Raw genomic sequence first — 18,447 nt, forward strand, 5'->3', positions numbered from 1 at the left:
TGATATGGATTAAAGTTGGCATTTCAGTTTTAACTGAAGATAGGGAATGATAACAGCAAGGAGGTATGACTCAGGAATCCTGTGTTCTGTGCCTAGCTTTGCAGCTGACTCACTGTGTGATTACTTGGCAAGTCATTTATACCTTTCTGTGCCTCAATTTCCTATCTGTTAAAGGTGGATAATAGTACTAAATTCTCAGGGATGCTGCATGTGGTCTTGGTCAATTTATATCTTCAAAATGCTTTGAGATCTTCCAGTGAAAGGTGCAGTGTGTATACATATAATTTTGTTATTAATAACTCTGTATTTTCTTGCTGGTATAGATTTAATTTTATTGGAATTCAATTTTGAGTAGTTTATGCTGGGATTTTCAAAGGCATCTGAGAGAGTTAGGTACTCAACTCCTTGAATTCAATGGCTATTAGACAGCTAACTCCCAGAATCTCCTTTAAAAGTGCTGGCTTTAATTTTTGTCAACCTGCATAAGCTTAATTTCAGAGATGGATGAAAAGAGCATAAGGGGATGTCTTAAAGTTCTGTGCTGATAGGGAAGTCAATAGTTCCTTGCAGATAATCAGTGTACTTTAGTAACCAGACATATATGAGCAAGTCATATATAATGCCTCACCTATCTCTTTAGCCATGGCTTGGAGGGTACGTGTCTTACCTGGAAACTGTTAATGTGATTTGTGAACTAGCTTGACCCTGGGCCTCTCTAGTGTAGAGGTTGTCATTGTCAGTCATCTTGGTTCAAATTATTTGCAATGCATTAGAGTATGCGTTGGAATGAAAGTCATTTCCTTAAGGGGTTGAGGTTAGCCTTGAATTTACCTCCAATTATACAAGGTTAATACCATCCCTTAATGATTGATTACCGGTAATTTATCTGAGTACACTTTATGATTCTTCGGAGTTAAGGCAAGGGTGGGTCAAGGTTGAGGCACATGGACGGAAAAGTTACACTGCCACTGCCTGTTTTGAACCTGTTTGTTGAAGATTTTTCTTCCCTTCCCCCTCAGTGGCTGAGCCCATTGATCCCTGCAGATTTCCTAACCTCTCCAGTTAAGGAATGAGACTGAGATTGAAATCTTCTCTCACAGTTCTGTAGAGGTAGAGCACCACCAGGCTGGGCTGTCCATAATGCATTTTAATAGTCAGCTAATAACCACCTTTGGAAAAGTTTATCATATTAATGCTGACTTTAGCAGCCCCAACAGCATCAATATGATAGACAAATGAATTTTATATCTTGAAAAAAAAATAGATTTCAGTTTGTTTACTTTCTCATTTAAATAAATAAATCTTTGAAGGATTTATGAGTTGTCGCAAAATTAAAAATAGTAAAATCATTTAATGGGTCCAGAAAAAAAAGCCAGTGTGTATGTTTGAACTGTGCACATCCAGATTATTCTGGGGAGAGATTCTAAATTGTGAGTGGGTAACCATCTTGAGTTTACAAGTACCTCCAGATGCTTTCCAAGTCACAGCCACTTCATCATCAATGAGCCATGAATTATTCTGTGGAGTCTTATGTGCATTTTTATTGGAGTCACACAGAACTGTTATAATGTAATTTGAACACTGGCCAACACTGTATTTGAACTTATGTTGGCTTTAGAAGGAAAATCTGCTTATTGCTGGGATTTTTCCTCTTAGTTGGTTTAATATTTTTTTTAAAAGCACAAGCAATATGCCTATTATTACAGTGTTTCCTAATAAGCAGGGTAACACCACTGCCACGTTTTATTGGACCATTAACACACCTCTCAGATGGGTTGGGAGGAGTGAAGTTATAGGCACCTGTTGTATAAATTTGCATCTTCAGCCACACAAGATATATGTTAATTCACCCCTAGAATGTCTTAATTCAATTATAAAATGAATCCTGTGTTTTACAGTTGATTTTTCTTATAAATACAAGCAAATCTTTTTATCAAATATCTTTCCAGTAAATGGGGAAGTCTGCACTGCCATTGTTGTGCCTGTTCAATGGATAAAAAATACTTACCCCCGAAGGAGCGTGAGAGTCAGTGGAGAATCTTGATCCTAGACCTCTAGATATTGGGGTATCCACAAGGATTGTCAACTCCTTGACCACTCTTCCTTCCCCAGCTTCCTTGACAGCACAGCTTACTTATGAGCAATATTGCCACTGACAACCAGCAGGGTCTCCATCTTTTCCACACTGTCCTTCAGCCAGGTCAGTCTCATTGAAGTCTCTGTCTTGGCCAGTTACTAGGAAAGCAAGGAAGCTGTGCTGTCCAGGTTTGCTGGAAAGGAGCTATACATCATCCAGGATAGAACTGGTCTGGAATTTTTTTGACTAAAAGGGGAGAGAGAAAGAAAGGCAGCCACCTGTGATTCACCTGATTTGGAGCAAGGACCTGAAACTGAGTCTCTCACATCCCAGGTGATTTCCCTAACCACCAGCTTATTCTGGGGGTGGCTCTTTCTCAAACTCTCCTGTAGGAGCTATTCCACTTTGTATTAATAATCAAATATTCAGTGGGCCAAAGAGATTCTAGAGCCTAGTGGTTATGGCCCACACCTGGGACATGGGAGAGTCAGCTTCAAGTCCCTGTTTGAATCAGGCAGGGCAAGGACTTGAGCTTGGGTCTGCCACATTCCAGATGAGTTCCACCAGGCTATAGAGTCTCTCCCTGTCTCACTTCTTGTGAAAAATTTCATCCCAGTGAGGAATGGGCAAATGTTTGAAATCTTAAAAATTACTGACAGCATGGTAGCCCCAAATATCTTTCAGTCTTTTCTGGTGGCCTACGTATTGCACAGGAAGGAAGACAGAATCCAACCTTAGGGACTTTGTATGAGAAAATCTTTGGGGTGAGTGAGGCGCTGTCAACACCAACCTTTGACACAATACAGGAAGGAATGGAGCCACCAAACAATAACCTCCTCCAGCCCTGTCAGTTGATATTTCAGCAATTACGTGCCACACATCGTCATAGTGATACTACAAATGTATGAGCTTTCTCTCTGGCTTCCTTGTGTCCTGTCTCATCTATTTATTTTACCACAAAGGCAGTTGCTAATTCAGCACTTTTACAATATTGTTACCCAGACAGGCTAGTTCCATTCTAATATTATATGATTTACAGTGCCCTTTAATAGAACCTTTATCAATTATATCCCTAAAGTACAGTTCTGCTTCCTATAGTGCAGTTAAAATGATTTTATACTATTAGAAGTGAAGAACATTATAAACTCTCCTCTGCATTATGCTTTGATGTTTCACATTTGGATTTTCTATACACACACCGAAACAATGGGCAACAAGGAGGCTCCTTCGTTCTGGTAGAGCAGCATACAGCCCAGGAGATCAGCATCTCCTTCTTTTGCTTTAATCCCTGGTAATTTTGTATTAGCTTCTTTTGGTGTGGCAATTGGGCATTCCTTAAGGGTTAATTACTAGCTGCAGCAAATACAGAATACAGTAGTCATCCCACTGAAAAGAGTTGCATGACACCCCTGCTAAAAACGTAATTGTTGAGAATTTAATTATTTTACTGAATAGGGAAATAGTGGACAGTTGGGAGGCAGTGTTGTCTAGTGGTTAGACTGGGAGCCAGGATTCCTGGGTTCTGTTCCAAACTCCCCCACTGATTCTACTCTGTCACCTGGGTGAATCATTTAATCTCTATGTGCCTCAATTTTCCCTTTTTGTATAATGAATATCATACTTACCTACCTCACACAGGGTTGTGATGCTTTCTGAATAATTTGCAGCATTGCCAGTTCCAAGCATTCAAATATAATGACTCAGGCCACCAAAATCATAACTGGATTTAAAAAAAAAATATTAAAAAAAATAAAGTTAGAGTTATTTGCCTTCTGGTTTTTGAGATTTTAGTTTACTCTCTGGTCACCTTTTCAAGCTTTATTATGCAACTAGAAGGGCTAGAAACTTATTAAAAAAAAAAGCAAACTGAGAATATCACCTAATCACTTGAATCCAGGAACTGGAGCTTTAAGAAAAATACCAAATATTGTGACAACTCAGGAAGAAATGGAGACAATTGGCAACACTCTTTGTACAGTCCTTTGTGATTCTTTGATGATAGATACTATGTAAATGTCAAGTGTTGTTATATGGGCCAGCTGTTTAGGTGCAGTAAAGTTCAATTTCCTATAAATTTAAATGCCAACCATCTTCATGCTGTGAGTCACTCTGTAAGTGTTTGAATGTTTAAAGTCAATGTTCTATCTTGTTATTATGTTTTCAAGTTAAGAGTGCTGGCTAAGTAGTGTAGGTTCATAGCTAACGTCACTATGCATGATTTTTTCCTCCCCTTGATAACATTTTAAAGAACTTATTGCTCACCTATTGACAGCCCAGAAGACTAAAGCTCTTTTATACATTCACAGGATGGGTAGAGAGAGACAGAAATGGTGAAAGTTCTACCAAGATCATTTGGCTACATGCCCTTCAACCTTGACCTGCCGTTACTATTACTAACTCAGCAATTACAACATATCCTCAGAGATGCCATTTGTGTTTGGATGCAAGTTCAAGGCTAACCACATTCCTTAACCAGACCATATCCCTTTTATTACACGAATGTGTTTCATGAGAACATAAGCGACTGGAGGGATAGAACAGGAAGATGCTTTTAAGACCAGCATACTTGCCACTTCTGTGGTTATCTTAACCTCACCTTCCTGCTTTACCACCTAATCCCTTTCTTCTTATTTATGTCTATGCTTTTCTTTGTTTGCCCTCCTCCCATAACCACAGGTGCAACCACTGCTGGAGGAAACATGTGTTTTCCTTCCCTTGTTTAGGGCCGGTGCTACCATTAAGGCAAACTAGGCGGTTGCCTAGGGCGCCAAGATTTGGGGGCACCAAAAAGCGGTGCCCCCAATTTTTTTTTACAGCATTCCTGGGCTGAGCTGCCGGCAGCGCGCTGACACGTGCGACTCAGACTCCCTTTCCCAGCGCAGTGGCCGCTCCACTTCTCCCGCCTCCCAGGCTTGCGGCGCCAATCAGCTGTTTGGCGCCGCAAGCCTGGGAGGGGAGGAGAATTAGAGCGGGGGTGACGTGCTCAGGGAGGAGGTGGAGCAGAGGTGAGCTGGGGTGGGGAGCTGCCGCACGGTTCCCCGGGAGGGGGGAGCTGCCATGAGGGCAGGCGCCTCAGGGTGTGGGGGGGAGCTGCCGTGGAGGGGGCGCCTCGGGGGGGAGGCGAGGGGCTGCTGCAGGGCTGGGGTGTGTGTGTGCAAGGTGGAAGTTTCACCTAGGGCACGAAACTTCCTTGCACCGGCCCTGCCCTTGGTGATGTCCACACCCAACTCTGCATGCTCTATGGATGGAGAGGAAAAAATGGAAAGATCTGTGAACCTTTCCCTGAAAGGCCCCTTTGCTGCTGCTCATCTCCACTTAATATCCCTGGAGTAAACCCTGTCTCCCCTACCCTAGCTCCCTCTGGAGTCATTTGGCTCCTGCTGTGCTGCAGATGGCAGAACCTGCAGGGGGAGGAAGAAGCACAGATGCCTCAGCACTTCCTTCTGGGGCCCCACAACAAGCTCCTTTCCTCCACTGTGGGAGGACTACAAAGCACCAGGAGGTTGAGTAGGGACATGGGGAATTGAGCACCTGGGCAGGAAGGAATCTGGGGATAGAGGGAGAAGGAGGAGGTGAGGAGTGTGACAGGGTGACATCTCTCTTTTGCTATGTCTATACAGACTTGAAGACATTCATTTGCTCTTCCCACCTTACTGAGCCAGACCTCATAATTATTTACACTTTCAGTTTCTCCTCAGTTCTCTGCCAAGGAGAGGAAAGGGAAAAGATCTCTCTACTCAGCAATCCTTCTCAGTTCTGGCTTTGCTAGCCTGCCCCTCTCTCTCTCCCCTGCACTTCCCTTCTGTGCTTTTACACTTACTATGTTAATGGACCAATTTGCTCATTACTCCTCCCCCAGCCCATTCTAATCCACTTATTTGGCCCCATCATGTCCACCCTGCAGAGGAATTAATTGGTGTTTAAGTGACCAGAGTGCTGATTCAGCTGTTGGTTCCCAGCACTCAGTCACAAGGAGAAGAGAGAACATGTACGTGCATGTGTGGGTGAGAGGGAAAGAAGGAGGGGATAGTAAGCATAACAATTCTTGGTGTTGGGAATAGGAATGGAAGAGGAGAAAGGTGGAGAAGAAGAGGCTGCATGAGTCTATAAGGTGAAGCTGAATGTATGTGTATGTGGACTCTCTTGGAATAACCTGTGTAATGAATCCTGTGTAGTTAGGGTGGGGGAGCCTGCATGTATGTGTGAATGGATGTGTGGGGGAGGCAGCCCACAGGTGTGAGTGGATGCTGGGGGACCTTCAGGTGTTTGTGTATTTTGCTGGAATTTGGGGGAAGGCAGTAGTGCATGTGTGAGAAAGTGGGAATGGGAGCACAAGACAGAAGAAAAGAATAGGGAAAGAGCAGGGCCAGCCTTAGGGAAAATGGCACCCTGGGTGAACTTGTATTTTCGCATCCCTGGCCTCCGCTGCCTCCCCATCCATCCCCTGGCTCCCCTGCCTCTCCCCCATTCCCTCCCCCCAAATTGGCCTGAGCTCCCTTCCACAGCCTCACACCCCAGGCCCATCTGGCTCCTTGCCTCTTGATCACAGCTCCCCCCGACCACTGTGCCCTAGGTGGTCGCCCAAGTCACCCACCAATAAGGACAGCCCTGGGAGAGAGATGGACTCATTGGGGGATGGAGGAAGAGAACACAGCACAAGAAAATGAGAGGAAGGGATGTGTGGGAGGAGAAGGAACAATGTTCACAATATAGAAATAATATTGAGATGGACTGAAAGACAGAGAAGATAATAAGGGAACTAAAAAAGTGATGGAAGAGAGGAGATTAATCTAAGGGAGACAAAGTCACGTTTAAAGTGTTCACTTAATAGAAAATATAAATGCCAAGACAGTATAATCAGTAACAGAATATAGGAAGCTTTTTAAAAAGAAAATGGATGGGATAAAATGGGCTATGAGGGCGAGACTGGAAACTTGCTAAGGGTCAGCACTGACTAGCTGACCTGTCTCTTTCCCATGATTTTTGTCTTTTTTATGCTGAACAAAATTCCTTCTCCTGGTCTTTCTCCTCCCTCCCGTCTTCACCTGCAAATATTTTCTCTGGTTGCACCTAGACCAGTAACTTATTCCATCTGTTTATTACCCTTTGCTTGAAATGATTCTGGAGAAACTTCCCATTTACTCTTAGCTTTGGGTTATTATGTCCCTAAGCTTTTGAACCCTTATATAGAATATACTCCATTTCCTTCTAAGAATGTAACTCAGGAAGAAAAGACAGTGTGGATTTTATGCATTTGTTTTTCCTCTTGATGTTCCATGGGGAATAATTGATATATACTCTGTGTGTGATAGAAAAAAAAGAAACAATGGAAAGTGGGAGTATTACACAGGAGCATATTGCACAGATAAGCTGCAAATGATTTTGAATGGGGAGAGAAAACAAGGGCAGAAGAACATTTCCTTTCATGACCGTAGATGGGCCAGTAACGTGGCCCCGGGTCAGAATTAATCTGGGAACCACATGGCTGATGGCGTGAACTCTTGTAATACGCACACTTTTTGGAAAATTTCTTTCTTGTTAGAGATGGCTCTTGTTGGCTGAGAAAACCAGAAGACTGGAGAAGCCTGATTTCCACTGAAATCAGGCCCACAGAGTGCCCATTTGGACTTTGGTGCTGCAGGCAGAGGAAGCCCTCCACTGCTGCTTACACATATCACAGCCATCAGCTTGCTGGAGGATTGCACACCTCGTTGTTTATGTAGGCAGAGCTGTTAGCCCAGCTGGTCTCTTGCCCCACTATGGCCTGCCTTCCTAGCCAGGCCTTTTGCCCCTTGCCCCCAGCTCTGGTCAGCCTTGATAACACACAGCTCAGCCTACATAAGCAACACAGTATGCAGTCCTCTAGTAATAAACATGTGATGCACAGATATGTAGGTAATAAATTTCTGTTGTTTATTTCCTAGCTGCAGCTTCCTGATCTGGGCCTGGGGTGTAAAACAAGGAGTAACAGTGGGCAATGCAGCTCCCCCTCTTATACACCTCTACCTCGATATAATGCTGTCCTCGGGAGCCAAAAAATCTTACCGCGTTATAGGTGAAACCGTGTTATATTGAACTTGCTTTGATCCGCCGGAGTGCGCAGCCCCCCCTCCCCCCGGAGCACTGCTTTACTGCGTTATATCCGAACTTGTGTTATATTGGGTCGCGTTATACTGAGGTAGAGGTGTGCTAAAGCAAAGGGAAGCCCTCCCTTCTCTGGATAAACAGCAATTCCCTGCAGCTCCCTCTTCTCCTTTGCTGGGGTGAGGACAGCTCCCACTCCTGACTCAAGCTAATGGACCCACTGTATGGGTGACTGTCAAAAAGGTTAATGCTGCTGCCACATGGCAGTGGTCAGTGTTCTTTGATGCCAGTGGTTTCTATTAGATGCTTGTGCTGCAAAATTCAAATCCAAATTTTCCCAGAATTTGGGGTTGTTGGGATCTGGGTTTTCTGGGATGGTACATTATAGAAATTAGGGCAAGCTGCAAAGTTTGGATGTGGATTTGAACTTCCCATAATTCAAGTGTTTTTGGGTATGGGTATTTGATTCAGACCCATCTTTATTATGGGCTTTCCAGGCAGGAGGAGAGAAGAGAAACTGATTGGAGGACTCGTTGAATAACACAAGAACAAGTTTCCTACTCACCTAGCGTTAGACAGTCCCTGGGAATTCATCCCAGGGTATTTTGTGGCATTCAAACATCAGAATAAACTAGTTCATAAACAATAAGTCATGGCTTTCCTGATGTGTGATGTCAATGTGTTGTCACCTGCCCAGTCAATAAAGTATTGCATTGGGTTTTCTGGGTGTAGTTAATACGTGCCTGTGAACCCTTTAAAAAAAGTTACACCAGGGAGATGTTTCACCCATTGTGTAATGTGACTTTCTACAACAAACTGTTGGCTTCCCTGTACTGCATGTAGTAACAGGAGGGTTCTAAATAATGACAATAATTAATAATGGAAGAACTGTGACAACAATATGATGAAGTCCCTCCGGTAAAGAAAAGCCTGACAGTCTGGGCTTCAGAAATTCTTCCTCAACTTGAAATTTGTTTTGAAATGTATTCTGACTGCAGATATAGTAAGTAAAATCATCAGCCTGTTTAGGAACAGGCTCTGTACAACTACATTTGCAATGTCTCTTCCACATAGCTTGCTTGTTTTCATCTCCATAATGAACACCAGTTTATCAGTGCACAGCTGATTTCCCCAGCTGAATTCACTTGGTGCTGCGTGAAAGTCCATGAGTGAATTTAAAGCTATGGTGGAGGCATAGAGAATTTCTGAACCTCTCTGTGTGGATTTGGTGAATAGTTGGATCCTCTTTCTCCCTCTCTCTAGAAAAGAAGGTTGAAATCCTCCAGTTTTGGCAGCCATCTGGGTAAACAAGGAACATATTTCAGTGGCTGGGGCTGAGGAGGTGGAATGTATATGTCAGTCCCATATCTGCCAGTAAAACCTCCTCTTTCAATTGCCATTGGATAAGATGGTTTTCACAGCAGTTATAAAAATCTGTCAGTTGTTGCCTGTCAAGTCAGCCATCTGTGAACATCATGTTCTCAACCATCTTATGATGCTGGAAAGCTCCCAGTGGCTTGGACACAACCAATAACAAGTGAATATGGATTCCTTTAACTTCCAAAATGTGTTTGCTTTTACCAGGCATTGCCTGTAGTGTTACAATAATAATATTTACTAACTTACATGGAGACAGAGTCCTTCAAGATAAAAATTGCTATCTTGAAGGATACTATTGCATTCCTTAAAATAAACATCCTTATACACTTCCAAAACTTGGGTATTCGTGACAGAGTTCTTCATTCTCAGACTAACAGATGAATTCTTTTAAGTGACTGCCACATAATGATCCTTAGGAGCAGGGCCAGCTCCAGGCACCAGCTTCTCAAGCAGGTGCTTGGGGCGGCCGCTCCGGAGAGGGGCGGCACGTCCAGGTATTCGGTGGCAATTCGGCGGACGGTCCCTCACTCCGCCTGGGAGTGAAGGACCTCCCGCCTAATTGCTGCCGCAGATCGCGATCGCGTTTTGTTTGTTTGTTTGTTTGTTTGTTTGTTTTGGCTGCTTGGGGCGGCCAAAACCCTGGAGCCGGCCCTGCTTAGGAGTTTGCACTGTACTTGTCCACTGGCTTAGAAATCTGACTTTGCTCTAGCTGAGGCTGCGTGCCACATTTGTATGTCCATACAGTCATGTCTATATGGGGAAATTTGCCACCATAACAATACCACTGTAGTCATACTGGTATAAGTTTCTGTGTGGACACTCTTATTCCAGAATCAGGATGGTGTATAATTATGTCACCAAATTTTCCTGAGTAGACAAGCTGTTCAAATCATATTTACAGAGTCAAGACTGAGCCTGTATTGTGAGTATGTGTCTTAAATTTGTCATACTGTAATGCCATGTAAAAGACATAGTAGGTTAGCTTAAATCACTGAGAAAGTAAAATGAGATTTTCATGCCTGTTGAGTTAGCTAAAATACTACAGTAGTTAGTGCCTAAGAGGCGAAAATCATGTTTGATAGTTGGACTAAACCTGATACTCTTCTTTCCTTAGCACAACCAAACAACAAACCTAGAATTTAATTTCAAGAAAAAGATTAAGACCAAGTGGCTGGGTTTAAATTGGTGCAACTCAGATTGGAGCCAACAGAAATTGTGCCTGCTTACACCAGGGCTGAATTTGGCCTTCAGTTCAGAAAGATGTTTTTAAGTGGTGGCAGATGCATTAGCAAGTTCAAATCAGATGGAGCAAGAAAGTGCCATACGGTTATTGATGTGAAATCTGACAAAAACAGTTTAAAACCACCCAAGGGTGAGAAATTGCTATTTTCAATCTTAACCCGAAAGGCATTGCCTAAAGCAGACAACTAACAATACGTGTTAGCTACGGGGGTTGCATTTATTACATTTTATATTAGTCAATTACTATTAGCCTCTTCTGCAATGTAGTATTCTGCAGGCACTAATCTGTTTAGGCTTAGACATTCTTATTCTTCTAACATTCCTGCTTTTCTGTGTACTCCCAGGCTCATTCTCTTGCCCCCTCCCCCCCCAATAATCTATAGGTTACAGCTTTCTCTCCTCCTCCCATTATTATTCTGTGAATCACTTCTACTCAACATCAAATGCATTAACCAAGTTAGACATGCATCCCACAAACACATAAAATGTACACAGCTCCAGCGTTTAAGTGGTCCAGTCTAGAGTTGGGCCAAAATTGGAACTGTCAATCTGTACTCCTTTGACTTTCTAGATGTGTAGGTTCAGATTCAAATCCCTGGATTTGAAGCTTCTGTAAAATATTGGCCTTCAGTCAAAGCTGGAAGGAAACCTCGGTTCTGTGTTTGGTTGGGGCACAGACAGAATCTCGAAGTGTTCTGACAAAATTTCAACTCAAGATCACAGAAATTCCACAGGATCAGTTGATCTTTTGAGAAGAGTTTGTGAGATTTCGGTGCCAACACTACCCACATCTAACTCTGTCTTGACTGCCAAAAAAGGTGTTTTTACTGTAGGATAACTAACCCATGTTAGCTGTCCCACTGTAAAATCCTAATGAAATCAGGCCTTTGTAGTTTTTACTGGGAGGTAGCTAGGTGAGGTCAGCACTCCACTCCACTCCCACCCCCCCACACACACACCATGCTTGACCTTACCTAGTTTATCTTGTGGTAAAACTATAGTGTCGTGTTTCCACTAGGATTTTAATGCGAATTAGCTATTCCACAAAAATGCACCTTTTTTGGCAGTGAAGATAAACCCTGAATCTGAACCTTGAACTACAGCTTATGCCTGATTCTGAACACTACCTCCTTGGCCCATGTACAATTCTGACTAGAGCTAGTTGGCTTTGTTTGAGTTTCAAAAATAAAGGCATTTTGAAATTTTAGTGATCTTTTTCCCTCCTGTTTTTTGACATTCTCTAGAACTCATCATTAGGCTTTATCAAATACAAATGTCAAATGTTGAAATATTTGTATTGCTAATTATATTACATTAGTGCCTAGTTTTGGATCATGGCCCCTTGTGCTAGGCACTGTACAAAATGTAATAGAGATGGTCCCTGCCCCAAACAACTTCCAATCTTAAGTATAAGATGAGAGACAACAGGTGGATACAACAAACATAATTGGTCAGCATGACAGGCAGCTGTCACTGCATACCTGCTGCCTACCCGGAAAATAAAAATGAAATCTGCTCTAGTTTAGATTAGCATCTTGAACTGTGTGCGCACTGGCTTATTTTAACCCTCCCATGCCAGCAAAATCAAAACTGCGGGGGAAATACTTTATGTGCATTCATAGTAGCTTATCCTAAGAAGTGGCATGTTAGTTTTAAAGTAAAAAAAAACCTTCAATTTTTTTTATGAAGTCAGATTATAATTAATAATAATTTGTACTTGCATTATATAGAGCCTTTCATCTGAGGATCTCAAAGCACTTTGTAAGTCACATTCATTAAATCTCATTTTAACCCCCCTATGAGCACATTAAGTATTATACCCATTTTACAGGTGAATAAACTGAAGTACAGAGAGATTAAGGACCTGATACTGAGTGGTGCTAAACACCCTTAACTTTCACTAAAGTCAGAGTTGAAGGTGCTCAGGGCTGAATCTCAGGTGACTTGTTCAGATCCCTAAAGAGGGATTGGCAAAGCTGAGATGAAAACAAACAAACTAGAGAAATGCAACCTAGATGGAGCTACTATAAGGTGAGTGCATAACTGGTTGGAAAACCATTCCCACAGAGTAGTTATCAGTGGTTCACAGTCATGCTGGAAGAGCATAACGAGTGGGGTCCCGCAGGGATCAGTTCTGGGTCCGGTTCTGTTCAAAATCATCATCAATGATTTAGATAATGGCATACAGAGTACACTTATAAAGTTTGCGGACAATACCAAGCTGGGAGGAGCTGCAAGTGCTTTGGAGGATAGGATTATAATTCAGAATGATCTGGACGAACTAGAGAAATGGTCTGCAGTAAATAGGATGAAATTCAATAAGGACAAATGCAAAGTAGTCCACTTAGGAAGGAACAATCAGTTGCACATGTACGAAATGGGAAATGACTGCCTAGGAAGGAGTACTGCGGAAAGGGACCTGGGGGTCAGAGTGAACCACAAGCTAAATATGAGTCAACACTGTTTCAAAAAAAGTGAACATAATTCTGGGATGTATTAGCAGGAGTGCTGTAAGCAAGACACGAGAAGTAATTCTTCCGCTCTACTCTGTGCTGATTAGGCCTCAAATGGAGTATTGTGTCCAGTTCTGGGTGCCACATTTCAGGAAAGATGTGGACAAATTGGAGAAAGTCCAGAGAAGAGCAACAAAAATTATTAAAGGTCTAGAAAACATGACCTATAAGGAAAGATTGAAAAAATTGGGTTTGTTTAGCCTGGAAAAGAGAAACTGAGAGGGGATATGATAAGAATTTTCAAGTACATAAAAGGTTGTTACAAGGAGGGAGAAGAATTGTTCTTAATCTCTGAGGATAAGACAAGAAGCAATGGGCTTAAATTGCAGCAAGGGAGGTTTGGGTTGGACATTAGGAAAAACTTCCTAACCGTAAGGGTGGTTAAGCACTGGAATAAATTGCCTAGGGAAGTTGTGGAATCTTCATCATTTGAGATTTTTAAGAGCAGGTTAGACAAACACCTGTCAGGAATGGTCCAGATAATACTTAGTCCTGCCACGAATGCAGGGAACTAGACTAGATGTCCTCCTGAGGTTCCTTCCAGTCCTATGATTCTATGAGTCCTGACCCCTAGGGCATTTCTCTAGCTCTAGATTACATAGTGAAGCATAGAGCCATAGAGACGCAGTGTGATTTAGCTGTTAGAATATGGGGCTGTGTGTGAGGAGGCCTGAATTCTGTTTCCTCTTCTGCCACTGATTCAGATCATTTGGCAAATCATTTGATTTTTCTGTGCCATTTTCCCCTTATGTAATGTGAGACCAATACTTTCCCCATCTTTGCAAAGTGTTTTAAGAGCCTTGTTTAAAGGTGATTTATAACTGCAACACTTTGTTTTTATTATTATTGCAGCAATACAGAACTCATGGTTTTGACTTCCTACAGGACAGAGACACCTGTAATACAAGGCTTGGTGTACAGGGCAAGGCCAGACTTTGCATCGTTTGTTGTGGCAATGAATTCATAGCCACAACATTTTGTATCTTGCAGCATCCTCATAGTCTGCAGAATAACAACATCAATGTTATTCACCTTGAGAACTCTTGAAACCTACTCACACTTAGCATGTGACAGATCTTCTACATTAAGCTGGTATACACATAGTGCTGGTCCTACAGTTCTTTGGTGCTGTCCCAGAAAGGCCTCTTAACAAATTTCACATTGCTAGTCATACCTGGAGATTGACAAATCAATGTCCAGTAGCCTTTTGACAACATTCATTGTGTTAATCAATAACACATAACAGGAGCTCCACTTGAAGGTTGTCATCTTGACTCAGTGTCACCTTTTGTGGTCAACAGATCCAAAGTACTTGGGGATAATGTTAGAAAGAAGCTTGACTTTTAAAGATCAACTGGAAAAGATATGTGAAAAGATAAAAATGAGGAAAAGCCTTGTCTGAAAACTTGCAGGCACAACATGGGGTACCAATGCACACATATTTTGAACAGCAACGATAGCGCTGGTATACTTGACAATTCAATATTGTACACCAGTCAGGATGGGCAGCTCCCATACCAAATCTCTGGATGCACAGCTTAATGCCACGATGAGACTCATAACAGGAACATTAAAATCAATGGTTGCCTGCTCTGGCACACATACATCCCTTCCCCAAAATCTGGAAAGACACTCAGCTGTAAGTCCAGTCAAACCATGGCCAACATGAACCTACCAATTAGTCAGGACTTCCCAAACCTTCTGAAGGGACCTCTGAAATCTCTCAAGTCTTTTTGGGATCGTGCTAAAGTTCTTTAAGCACCCTCATTCAAGCCTGAGGCACACTGGAAAGCATTCTGGAATAATGCTACGGTCCCAAACAAACATCTGATTACCAACCCAACTAAAGAACTTCCAGGCTTCTGCCTACCCTGGAAACAATGGTCTTTGTTGAACCATTTCAGAACATTACCACCAGATGCTGTCATCTTTTACACCTCTGAAAGATGAGACATGACACACAATGTGACTATGAACACTAGGTGCAAACTATGGACCATGTAAATCAGTGCTCGCCTCAGTCATTTGTTGGTGGAGCTCAGACTTACATCCAGTCACTTCCAAAGCTATTCAGTGACTCACTAATCTGGATTTGGTTATTTGAATGTTGTGGATTTATTAATACTATTCTTATTAACCCAACCATGAATTAATTATTTTAAATATACTGCTCAGGAAAATATTTAAGTAGCGGAGCAAAAGGAATGTCTTTGATCTCCTTTTCCCTTCCCACATTTCAGTTGGCTGTAGTGGGCTATTAATCAAACCAAGCATTTCAGACAAGCTTGCTCGGGGAACCTCGGAGTTACACAAGAGGCTATTGCTGAAATCCAAGATTTTTCTTTTTTTCTTTTTTTTTAAACTTGAAATGTTTAAAAGGATTTTGTTAAGTAATAAAGATAAAGAAATATTTAAGCATGAGATGCTGTGGCACGTGAGGCAGGCTGCTGAAGATTTTGAATGATCACTCCAGGAAGCAGCTGTCTGTCATTTCCTAATGGAGGAGAGAAAAACTCTTCATAATAACAGGAAGTCAAGAGGGTTTATTTCCAGTGAAATTATACTTGACACTGCAAAAATTACCCCAAATTATTTTGCTTTATGTCCGGTACTTGCTTCAGTGATCATGCAAGTCCAATTTCCAAAGAGGTCTAAGACCCACTTAAATATTGAGATGCAAATGTGCCCTGCTACAGCAACTTAAAGCATTAGGCAAGTTGTAGCTGAGATTATAAGGAGAAAAAAAAAAGGAACTAAACCACTTGAGATTATACTGAGAAATTGGTCAATATACCCATCTGGCAAATGGGGAAATGCTGTTACAGAAATAAAGGTACCTTCTGGGTTTTAAAGATTAGCAGTTACAAGAACCAAAATAGGGAATATTGTTGAAGATAAAGAGTTGATTCTTTGATGGTCTGATAATATAATGCAACTGGAGTTGCATACTTCAGTCACCAGAACAAAATACACAGCAAAATCAAATAATTTTTGGCAAGCTTTAAAGTGAATGGTCTAACTTTATCCCTGCAACTTCATCCAATAGAATTACACTAGGCATGAATTTTGCCAGTCTTCATACATGTTTTGTAATGAATCCATGTCCGATAGAAAGAGTTAATACATGAATCACACACATCCCTGGGTTGCTGGGAGTAGAACGCTAGGGCTTCAGCTCTAAAAGCACAGGTCTCTACTACTTTACCAAAGGAAGTGATAGCCTTGGGGTGCCAGTAATCAGCTCCCTATCTGACACACAAACAAATCCGATACATGATTACACCATGCCTGCACAAATACCACATAGGGCCTGGATTTGGTCTCCTAGCTTTTGTACTACCATTCCTTTGAATCTGAACTTTGGTCTTAAAACTAGATTTCAGTTTCTGTTTAACAAGAGAAAAGAAATCATAGATACCAAACCCCATGCAGTTGTTTCTGTATAATTGTCGATGAATGCAAAGCTTTATGCCATCTCTATATGGTAAATTGAATTTGGGAAATGAATAGTCACTCCAAAAAATACTTACGATGACACGACAGTCATTCAGAGAATTAAGCCTCACACCTGCCGTTTGTAAATACCAGCAGCGTGACTTTGATGTGAGAGAAGAGATTAAAGCTATGTCAAAACTCCCAGCTCATACAGCCTCTAATCAAACTGGAGCCTTCGAGATTCAGTGAAGTTGGTAGCTTACGAGCAGCTTTCCTTATCTCTCTGTCTCCAGCTTGGTTCATGCAGCTGATTTCCCTGCCTTCTGAAGAGTCTGAAGATGAAATTCCTGCTTCGTTTCCTTGCCAGGGACTCTTGTTATTTTTGAGGATTTAGCAGCAAATGTAGAATTGAGTAAACTCCTTTTGGAACCAGTCACTGAGTAAGTCATCATCAGCACTATGTGTCCCTCCCACCCCAATATGAAGGGAGCCGAGTCTGCTGGATTTCCAAGAGAAGCCAAAGTACGTAGGCCATACTTTCAGGATGGTTACTCTGTCCTGGGAAGCAGTGACTCTGAGAGGCTAAGCCCAGGTCTACACTAGTGGGGGTGGGGGAGGGGAAGGGGAGGCGGTCGACCTAAGATACGCAACTGCGAATAGCGTAGCTGAAGTTGGTGTATCTTAGGTCGACTTACCTGGCCATGAGGATGGCGGAGAGTTGACCGCTGCCGCTTCCCCGTCAACTCCGCTTCCGCCTCTCGCGAGCTGGAGTTCCGGAGTCAACGGGGAGCGTGATCGGGGATTGATGTTATCGCGTCTACACTAGACGTGATAAATCGACCCCCGATAGATCGATCACTACCCGCCAATCCAGCAGGGTAGTGAAGACCTGCCCTTACGGGTCATCCTGGATGATCTGCTGAACTTGAGCTCCCAAAGTGACTATGTGGTCAAAAGGACTAATGTGTTCCTTGGATGCATTAACAGGGAAATCTTGAGTAGGAGTATTTGGCACAGCTGCAACCACTACTGGAATTTTGCATCCGGTTCTAGTGTCCACAACTCAAGAAGGATGTTAATAAATTGGAGAGGCTTCAGAGAAGAGCCACAAGAATGATTAGAGGATTAGAAAACATGACTTATTAGTGGGACACTCAAGGAGTTCATTCTATTTAGTTTTAACAAAGAGAAGGTTAAGGGGTGATTTGATCACAGACTATAAGTACCTCCATGGGGAACAAATATTTGATAATGGCCTCTTCTATCTAGCGGACAAAGGTATGAGAAAATCCACTGGAAGTTGATGCTAGACAAATTAAGACTGGAAATAAAGTGTAATTTTTTAACTGTAAGGGTAATTAACCATTGGAATAATTTACCAAGGGTATGGTGGATTCTCCATCACTGACAATTTGTAAATCCAGTTTGGATGTTTTTCTAAAAGATATGCTCTAGTTTAAAAATGAATTATTTTGGGAAGTTCTATGGCCTATGTTATGCTGGAGAGCAGATGAGATAATCACCATGGTCCTTTCTGGCCTTAGAATCTATGAAATATTTATCTGATTTTACCTCTTTTTACTTAAGTAACATCGGTTACCATGATGCTACAGCACTAGTGTCCTTGGTCCTATCATAAGGGCCTTCTCCTCTGTCCCTAAATCCTGGCAGGGTAGGATTAATAATTCTGTGACAGTGCATGGGATTAGTGCAGCA

General features: G+C 42.2%; 1 protein-coding gene and 1 long non-coding RNA gene across 4 annotated transcripts in view; one reads left to right on the forward strand and one right to left on the reverse strand.

Annotated features, from left to right (window-relative positions):
- Positions 1–18,447, forward strand: part of CNIH3 (cornichon family AMPA receptor auxiliary protein 3) — a 73,898-nt gene that overhangs the window by 6,359 nt on the left and 49,092 nt on the right. The window lies entirely within an intron of this gene.
- Positions 1,330–16,952, reverse strand: LOC117874504. Of its 3 annotated transcripts, XR_004645003.1 has the most exons (4): positions 16,827–16,952; positions 3,707–3,797; positions 3,277–3,430; positions 1,330–2,323 (listed from the first exon to the last, which is right to left on the reverse strand). It is a non-coding gene; the product is annotated as an uncharacterized LOC117874504 (long non-coding RNA). The 3 variants fall into 3 exon arrangements; XR_004645002.1 differs by lacking the exon at positions 3,277–3,430; XR_004645004.1 differs by lacking the exon at positions 3,277–3,430 and having other exon boundaries at positions 3,703–3,797.

Source organism: Trachemys scripta, chromosome 3, assembly GCF_013100865.1.
Source record: "Trachemys scripta elegans isolate TJP31775 chromosome 3, CAS_Tse_1.0, whole genome shotgun sequence".
NCBI lineage: Eukaryota > Metazoa > Chordata > Testudines > Emydidae > Trachemys > Trachemys scripta.